The 9,124-nt window shown below is 43.1% G+C and overlaps 1 pseudogene; it reads left to right on the top strand.

The window, feature by feature from the left end:
- Positions 1-592: 592 nt before the first annotated feature.
- LOC112617712 lies at positions 593-2,353 on the top strand (annotated as a pseudogene).
- Positions 2,354-9,124: the final 6,771 nt, after the last annotated feature.

Here is a 9,124-nt window from a genome sequence, read left to right as displayed (position 1 = left end):
TAATCCCAGCACGTTGGGAGGCCAAGGCAGGTGGATCACCTGAGGTCCAGAGTTCGAGACCAGCCTGACCAACATGGAGAAAACTCATCTCTACTGAAAATACAAAATTAGCCGGGCGTGGTGGCGCGTGCTTATAATCCCAGCTACTCAGGAGGCTGAGGCAGGAGAATCGCTTGAACCCGGGAGGCGGAGGTTGTGGTGAGCCGAGATTGCGCCATTGCACTCCAGCCTGGGCAACAAGAGTGAAACTCCGTCTCAAAAAAACAAAAAACAAAAAACAAAACAACAACAACAACAAAAACAAGAAGGCCACAGGCTGATACTGGAAGGCTTGTTGAGCCTGGGACATTTCTGGGTCTCCACCACTGCTACAGGTGCTCTGGGTGGAGGGGGAGGCCACGGGGTCATGCTGGGGGCCTTGTTGAGCCAGGGAGGTTTCTGGGTCTGCATCACTGCTGCTGGTGCTCTGTGTGGAGGGGGAAGCTACAGGGTCATGCTGGCGGTCTTGTTGAGTCAGGGACATTTCTGGGTACATCCGGTTGTGCAGGTCTGTCTCCTCCTCTTGCACACTTTGTTACTAAATAACAGGGTGATGCTCAGGGTCTTGTTGAGCAAGGGACGTTTCTGGGTCTATACCGCTGCTGCTGTTGCTCTGGGTGGAGGGGGAGGCCACAGGGTCTTTATGTATTTAAGCATAAAGGCAAGGCTTGGCGCGGTGGCTCATGCCTGTCATCCTAATACTTTGCGAAGCTGAGGAGGGTGGACTGCTTGATCCCAGAAGTTCAAGACCAGCCTGGGTAACATGGCAAAACCTCATCTCTATAGAAAATACAAAAATCAGCCAGCTATGGTGGTGCATGCCTGTGGTCCCAGCTACTTGGAAGCTAGGGTGGGAGGATGACCTGAGCCTGGGAGGTCAAGGCAGGAATAAGCCAAGATCACGTCACTATACTCTAGCCTGGGTGAGAAAGCCAGATGCTGCCATGAAAATAAAATAAAATAAAATAAAATAGAATAAAATAAATAAAGTAAAATAAAATAAAATACATTGCTGAAAAAAATTAAAGACATAAATAAATGGAAAGAGCTGTTGTCTTCATGGATTGGAAGACACTCAATATTTTTAAGATGACAATACCATTCAAAGTGATTTAGCGTAATCCTTATCAACATAGTTTGCAGAAATAGAAAAATCCATACCAAAATTCACATGGAATTTCAAGGGACCCGTGATTGCCAAAACCTTGAAAAAGAACAAAGTTGGAGGACTCACACTTCCTGATTTCAATTTTTTTTTTTTTTTTTTTTTTTGAGACAAAGTCTTGCTCTTCGCCCAGGCTGGACTGCAGTGGCACGATCTCGGCTCACTGCAAGCTCCGCCTCCTGGATTCACGCCATTCTCCTGCCTCAGCCTCTCGAGTAGCTGGAACTACAGGCGCCCACCACCACGTCCGGCTAATTTTTTTGGTATTTTTAGTAGAGATGGGGTTTCACCGTGTTAGCCAGGATGGTCTCGATCTCCTGACCTCATGATCCACCCGCCTTGGCCTCCCAAAGTGCAGGGATTACCAGGTGTGAGCCACCGTGCCCGGCCCTGATTTCAGTATTAATACAAAGCTACAGTAGTCAAAACAATGTGGTACTGGCAGAAGGACAGACATATAGACCAATGAAACAGAATAGAGAGTTCAAAGATAAGCCTTCATATATGTGACAAATTGATTTTTGACAAGGGTGCCAAAATCATTTCAATGGTGAAAGGATCATCTTTTCAACAAATGGAACTGGAAAAACCGGATAGTCATATGCAAAAGAATAAATTAAATCCTTAAACTACACTATACACAAAAATTAACTCAAAGTGGATCAAAGACCTAAATTTAAGAAAGTAAAAGAAAATCTTCATGACCTTGGATTCAGCAATGGTATCTTAAGCATGACACCAAAAGGACAAGCAACAACAACAAAAAAATAAGAGAGTGGGTCATCCAGCTTTGGAGTGGCAACCTTCATGGCCCCAGCAACAAAAAAGAGAATTAAATACGGGTGATGTTGAGAAAGGTAAGAAGATTTTTGTTCAGAAGTGTGCCCAGTGCCACACCGTGGAAAAGGGAGGCAAGCACAAAACTGGGCCTAATCTCTATGGTCTCTTTGGGTGGAAGACAGGTCAAGCTGTTGCATTATCTTACACAGACGCCAATAAGAACAAAGGCATCACCTGGGGAGAGGATACACTGAGGGAGTATTTGGAGAATCGCAAGGGTATGGAAGAAAAATGATCTTTGCCGGCATTAAGAAGAAGGCAGAAAGGGCAGACTTGATAGGTTATCTCAAAAAAACTACCAGTGAGTAATAATTGGCCACTGCCTTATTTATTACAAAACAAATGTCTCATGACTGTTTTATGTGTACCCTACTTTAATAGATCTCATACACCAGAATTCAGATCATAAATGAATGATAGAATATTTTGTTGGGCAGTTGTGATTTAAAACTAAGACTGGCTTGTGGCCGGGCGCGGTGGCTCAAGCCTGTAATCCCAGCACTTTGGGAGGCCGAGATGGGCGGATCACGAGGACAGGAGATCGAGACCATCCTGGCGAACACAGTGAAACCCCGTCTCTACTAAGAAATACAAAAAAAAAAATAGCCGGGCGAGATGGCGGGCGCCTGTAGTCCCAGCTACTCGGGAGGCTGAGGCCGGAGAATGGCGTGAACCCGGGAGGCGGAGCTTGCAGTGAGCTGAGATCCGGCCACTGCACTCCGGCCTGGGCGACAGAGCGAGACTCCGTCTCAAAAAAAAAAAAAAAAGACTGGCTTGTGGTTAAATGTTCAGTTTTTGAATTTTAATAGAAATTCCAATTCAGCACTGTTTACCCCTTCTAAAGATTTATGATTAGAATTCGTTAGTAATGTTAAACTTCTCACAAAGATGGTGAGTGCCATCTTAAAACTTAATGGAGGTCGGGCGCAGTAGCTCACGCCTGTAATCCCAGCACTTTGGGAGGCTGAGGCGGGTGGTTCACTTGAGTTCAGGAGTTCGGGACCAGCCTGGCCAACATAGTGAAACCCCTTCTCTACTAAAAATACAAAAATTAGCCAGGCGTAGTGGCAGGCACCTGTAATCCCAGCTACTTGGGAGGCTGAGACAGAATTGCTTGAACCCAGGAGGTGGAGGTTGCAGTGCACCAAGATCACGCCACTGCACTACAGCCAGAACAACTAAGAAAGACTCCATCTCAAAAACAAAAACAAAACCAAAAACAAAACAAAATTAAAAAAAACAAACTTAATGGAGATTGGTTTTATATTTAGATTTATATAACTGGGTATGTGAATATATTTAAATACTGGGGAAATTCCTTCACTGTCTTAGAACCAAGGAAGACTCACCTGTGTTTTGTGTTCATTCGCCTCTTAAAGGCAAGGGTTGAAGGTAGAGGTAGCAATGCCTAGTTTATATTTCTGGCCTTATTTATGCGAACCTAATTAGAATTCCCTGTATTTAAAATGGTTCCTTTAACTTAATGAAAGACATTTTAGTGTGGTTTATGTGTAATATCAAATATTATTTAACACTTCTCACATTTTATACACGATCTATAAGGTCACATGCTTTTAAAAGAGTAACAAGTTAAACTTCACTCTTGAATTCTTTACAATCAAACTCAAACTAAGTTATAATTCAGGATTGTCTTTAAAGAGTAATTCAAAAACATAAAACTGTAAAACTGCTGTGTATTTGTGATTGGGAATGGTACTTCTGCCAACTTAAAATGATTAAAGTAGAGGAGATACACACAAATTTTAAAACTATGTGTGATCATACGACTTAATTAAGAAAATCACAGATCAAAAAATAATAATAAAATAAAAAATAAGGCCAGATGCGATGGCTCATGCCTGTAATCACAGCGCTTTGGGAGGCGGAGGTGGGTGAATCATGAGGTCAAGAGATCAAGACCATCCGAGCAAACATCGTGAAACCCCGCGCCTACTAAAAATACAAAAATCAGCTGGGCGTTGTGGCACACGCTCATAGTCCCAGCTACTCAGGAGGCTGAGGCAGGAGAATTGCCTGAACCCACAAGGTGGAGGTTGCAGTGAGCCGAGATCATGCCACTGCACTCCAGCCTGGTGACAAAGCTAGATTCCATCTCCAAAAAAAAAAGACAAAAAAAAAAGATAAATTTGACTTTATCGAAACTAAATACTTTTGTGCATCAAAGGACACTATCAAGGGACTGAAAACCCATAGAATGGGAGAAAATATTTGCAAATCATATATCTGATAAGGGATCAATATCCAGAATATATAAATAACTCCTATACCTCAACAACAACAAAAACTTAATTTAAAAATGGGCGAAGGGCTGAGCACGGTGGCTCGTGCCTGTAACACCAGCACTTTGAGAGGCAGGGGTGGTTGATCTCCTGAGCTCAAGAGTTCGAGACCAGACTGGGTAACATGACGAAACCTCACGTCTATCAAAATTGCAAAAAATTAGCTGGGTACGGTGGTGTGCACCTGTGGTCCCAGTTACTCAGGAGGCTGACATGGGAGGATCGCTTGAGCCTGGGAGGTGGAGGTTGCAGTGAGCCAAGATCACAACACAGTACTCCAACGTGTGTGACAGAGTGAGACCCCATCTCTAAAACAAGACAAAAATGGGTAAAGGACTTGAATAGACATCTCTACAAAAATATAGAAATGGCCAAGAAGTATGTGAAAAGATGTTTAACAACATTAGTCATTAGGAAATGCAAATCAAACCACAATGAGATACCACTTCGTACACATCGGGATGATTATAATTAAAAAGTAGGGCCAGGAGAGGTGGCAGGTACCTATAGACCCAGGTACTCAGGAGGCTGAGGCAGGAAGACTGCTTAAGCCCAGGAGTTTCAGGCTACAGTGAACTATGATCACGCCACTACACTGCAGCGTGGGTGACAGAGCAAGACCCTATATAAAATTTTTTTTTTAATTATTAATTAAAAGAAAAAATATTTTAAGGAAAATAAATGTTGGCAAGAATATGGAGAAATTAAAGTCTACATGTGTTATTGGTGGGAATGTAAAATTACGCAGCTGCTATGGAAAGCAGTTTGGTGGTTCCTCAAAATGGTAAACATATGGTCATCCTATGATCCAGCAATTCTACTCTTAGAAATATACCCTCAGAGACTCAAACAAATATTTGTAAACCAATCATCGTAACATTATTCAAATGGCCAAAACGTGGAAACAACCCAAGTGTCCATCAATGGATGAATAGATAAACAAAATATGTTATAAACAAAGAATGGGGGCCGGGCACAGTGGCTAACGCCTGTAGTCCCAGCACTTTGGGAGGCCGAGGAGGGTGGATCACCTGAGGTCAGCAGTTCGAGACCAGCCTGACCAACATGGTGAAACCCCAACTCTACTAAAAATACAAAAATTAGCTGGGTGTGGTGGTATGTGCCTGTAATCCCAGCTACTGAGGAGGCTGAGGCAAGGGAATTGCTTGAATCCAGGGGGCAGAGGTTGCTGTAAGCTGAGATTGTGCCACTGCATTCCAGTTTGGGTGACAGAGTGAGACTCCGTCTCAACAAAACAAAACACAACAACAAAAACAAAGATGGAATTACTACAGCTGTAATAGGGAATAAAGTTCTGATGCATGCTACAACATACATGAATCTTGAAAATATTAAGCTGGCCGGGCGCGGTGGCACACGCCTGTAATCCCTGCACTTTCGGAGGCCGTGGTGGGCAGATCATGGGGTCAGGACATCGAGACCATCCTAGCTAACACAGTGAAACCCTGTCTCAACTAAAAAAGACAAAAAATTAGCCGGGTGTGGTGGCAGGAGCCTGTAGTCCCAGCTACTCTGGAGGCTGAGGGAGGGGAGTGGCATGAACCCGGAAGGCGGAGCTTACAGTAAGTCGAGATCCCAGCACTGCACTGCAGCCTGGGCAAGAGTGAGACTCCATCTCAAAAAAAAAAAAAGAAAATAATATAATATGCTACGTGAAATAAGCAAGACACAAGGATACATATTGTTATGATTCCATTTATGTGAGGCCCCTAGAATGAACAAATCCATAGACAGAATGTGATTAGTGATTATTAGGGGGTGGGGAGAGGAAGATGGCAAATTATTGCCTAATGGGTGCAAAGTTTGTTTGGGATGATCAGAAAGTTCTAGAAGTGGATAGTGGTAATGGTTGTATACATTGTGAATATACTTAATGCTACAAATTGTACCCTTAAAAACATTTTAAATGGTATATTTTATGTTATATATATATTATCAAAATTCAAAAATAATGAAGTAGCTTTATATTACTGATTTGAAGCAGTCTCCAAAATAAACTGCTAAATGCAAAAGGTATGATATAGAACAAGACGGGAAAGGAAACTACAGGTAAATACATATTTGTAAATTCTCAACATCTCAGAAGGTTATAAAGTGATTGTCCCTATGGGAGACAAACCAGGTGCCTACAGGACTGAGAAGTGAGAATTATTTTTCACTGGATACCCTTCTATACATTTTGAATTTTGTACGACGTATGTATATTATCTAGTCCAAAAATTTTTTTTAGTTAAAAAAATGTGCTGACTGGGGATCCAAGAAAGGGGGAAAAAAGATAAAATATGCTGGTTGTTCAAAGTCACAGTCCAGTATGAATTACTGCCATAAGGTAGCACTAATGATACAAACGAGTTACAAGTTATGATTCCAATCTAATCTCTTCCTTTCATTTTATTTTATTTATTTATTTTGGAGATAGAGCCTCACTCTGTTGCCCAGGCTGGTGTGCACTGGCACAATCATGGCTCACTGGAGCCTCAACTCCCAGGGCTCAATGGATCCTCCCACCTCAGCCTCCTGAGTAGCTAGGATTACAGGTGTGTGCCACCACACCTGGCTAATTTCTGTATGTTTTTGTAGAAACAGGGTTTCACCATGGTGTCCAGGCTGGTCTCAAACTCCTGGGCACATATGGTTCGCCTGCCTTGGCCTCCCAAAGTGCTGGGATTACAGCCTGGCTTTTTCAGTGAATGCTGTCCACAAACGAAAGCAAGCCCACGTGAAGTTCACATTAGATGGAGATGTTTCTTAGGAAACAAGGCAATTCTGTGTCCCCACTGCACTCAGAACCTGAACAGTTTCATGGTTAGCTGATCACAGACCCATCTCTACCCTAATAGGCAACGCTTTTTGAGGGCAGAGGATCTAATATATCAGTGCCTGGCACAGAATAGGCACTTAATGTTTGTGGTAAGAATAAAAAAATGCTGGAACTATGGCTATGTACTCCATTTCCACTACTACACACTAGCAAATCTATCATTTGCTTGTGTTTTTTTTTTTTTTTAGCAAATTTCAAATAGAGGTTTAAAAACACCAAATACTAAAAATACAAAAATTAGCCAGGTGTGGTGGCGCGTGCCTGTAGTCTCAGCTACTTGGGAGGCTGAGGTAGGAGAATCGCTTGAACCTGGGAAGCAGAGGTTGCACTGAACTGAGACTGTGCCAACTGCACTCCAGTCCCGGTGAAAGAGCTAGACTCCGTCTCAAAAAAAAGAATCATTCCCAACATATTGCCTCTTACCTGGATGTGACTGCTGGCTTCATTCTGTTTGGCACTGGATGGTCATTCTAAGGGGATTCACCCCTGAAGCTCTCCAATCTCTACTTTATTAAAATCACGATCAACCCAATCCCATCATCTATTATCTAGTTTTCATTAATGTTGGCTTCAGGAGATTTAGGAATATGCCAGTGTAACTTTAGCATCCTGTCTTGACCTATTTCCCATATTTTATCGGTGAGCACTATCTAAGCCCTCCTGATTTTGCTCCTTGGCATAGTTTTCCTCTTTCTTGTTCCCACATGGGTTAAATTTTACCCTTTAAGTTGAGGTTGTACAAGATCAGTTGAAATTTCTCAAAATGATGGCACTCAAGGAGCTAAAAGCTTTTAAGGTTTTCTCTTTATAGTACTGGCTAGACTTGCACGTTTCCAAGCAAACATGGATCATGATAGTGTCTCTAAGACATTAAGAAGGTTCAAAAATGTTTTAGATGCCATTCTCCCTTTATACCGTCACTCTGTAATAGTCATAACAGAATTATATTCTCTTTTTTTTTTTTTTTTTTTGAAACGGAGTCTTGCTCTGTTGCCCAGGCTGGAGTGCAGTGGCGCAATCTCGGCTCACTGCAAGCTCCGCCTCCCGGGTTCACGCCATTCTCCTGCCTCAGCCTCCCGAGTAGCTGGGACTACAGGCACCCGCCGCTGCGCCCGGCTAATTTTTTCTATTTTTAGTAGAGACGGGGTTTCACCATGGTCTCGATCTCCTGACCTTGTGATCCACCCTCCTCGGCCTCCCAAAGTGCTGGGATTACAGGCGTGAGCCACCGCGCCCGGCCCAGAATTATATTCTCAATTGCAACAGCTACCTCATGTCAGCTGCAACTATTGCTCTATTTTAAATGTTTAAAATTTTTTACAAATCTTCATTTTAAAAGTTCCATTCAGATGTGTTTTAACATTGTTAATAATAGGAAGAATATACGTAAAAACACAAAATAAGACACCATTCTTTACTTGTTTTCATAAACATTTTCCAAAAATACAGTCCTCTCTCTCTCTGGATATATGCTATTAAAATGTGTCTCAGCTGGGCATGATGGCTCACGCCTGTAATCCCAGCACTTTGGGAGGCTGAGGCAAGTGGATCACCTGAGGTCAGGAGTTCGAGACCAGCCTGGCCAACATGGTGAAACCCTGTCTCTACTAAAAATACAAAAAATTAGCTGGGGGCCGGGCGCGGTGGCTCAAGCCTGTAATCCCAGCACTTTGGGAGGCCGAGACGGGCGGATCACGAGGTCAGGAGATCGAGACCATCCTGGCTAACACGGTGAAACCCCGTCTCTACTAAAAAATACAAAAAACTAGCCGGGCGAGGTGGCGGGCAACTGTAGTCCCAGCTACTCGGGAGGCTGAGGCAGGAGAATGGCATAAACCCGGGAGGCGGAGCTTGCAGTGAGCTGAGATCCAGCCACTGCACTCCAGCCTGGGCCACAAAGCGAGACTCCGTCTCAAAAAAAAAAAAAAAAAAAAAAAT

The sequence above is a fragment of the Theropithecus gelada genome, unplaced genomic scaffold, assembly GCF_003255815.1.
Source record: "Theropithecus gelada isolate Dixy unplaced genomic scaffold, Tgel_1.0 HiC_scaffold_359, whole genome shotgun sequence".
NCBI lineage: Eukaryota > Metazoa > Chordata > Mammalia > Primates > Cercopithecidae > Theropithecus > Theropithecus gelada.
This window is presented reverse-complemented; position numbering and strand designations above follow the sequence as displayed.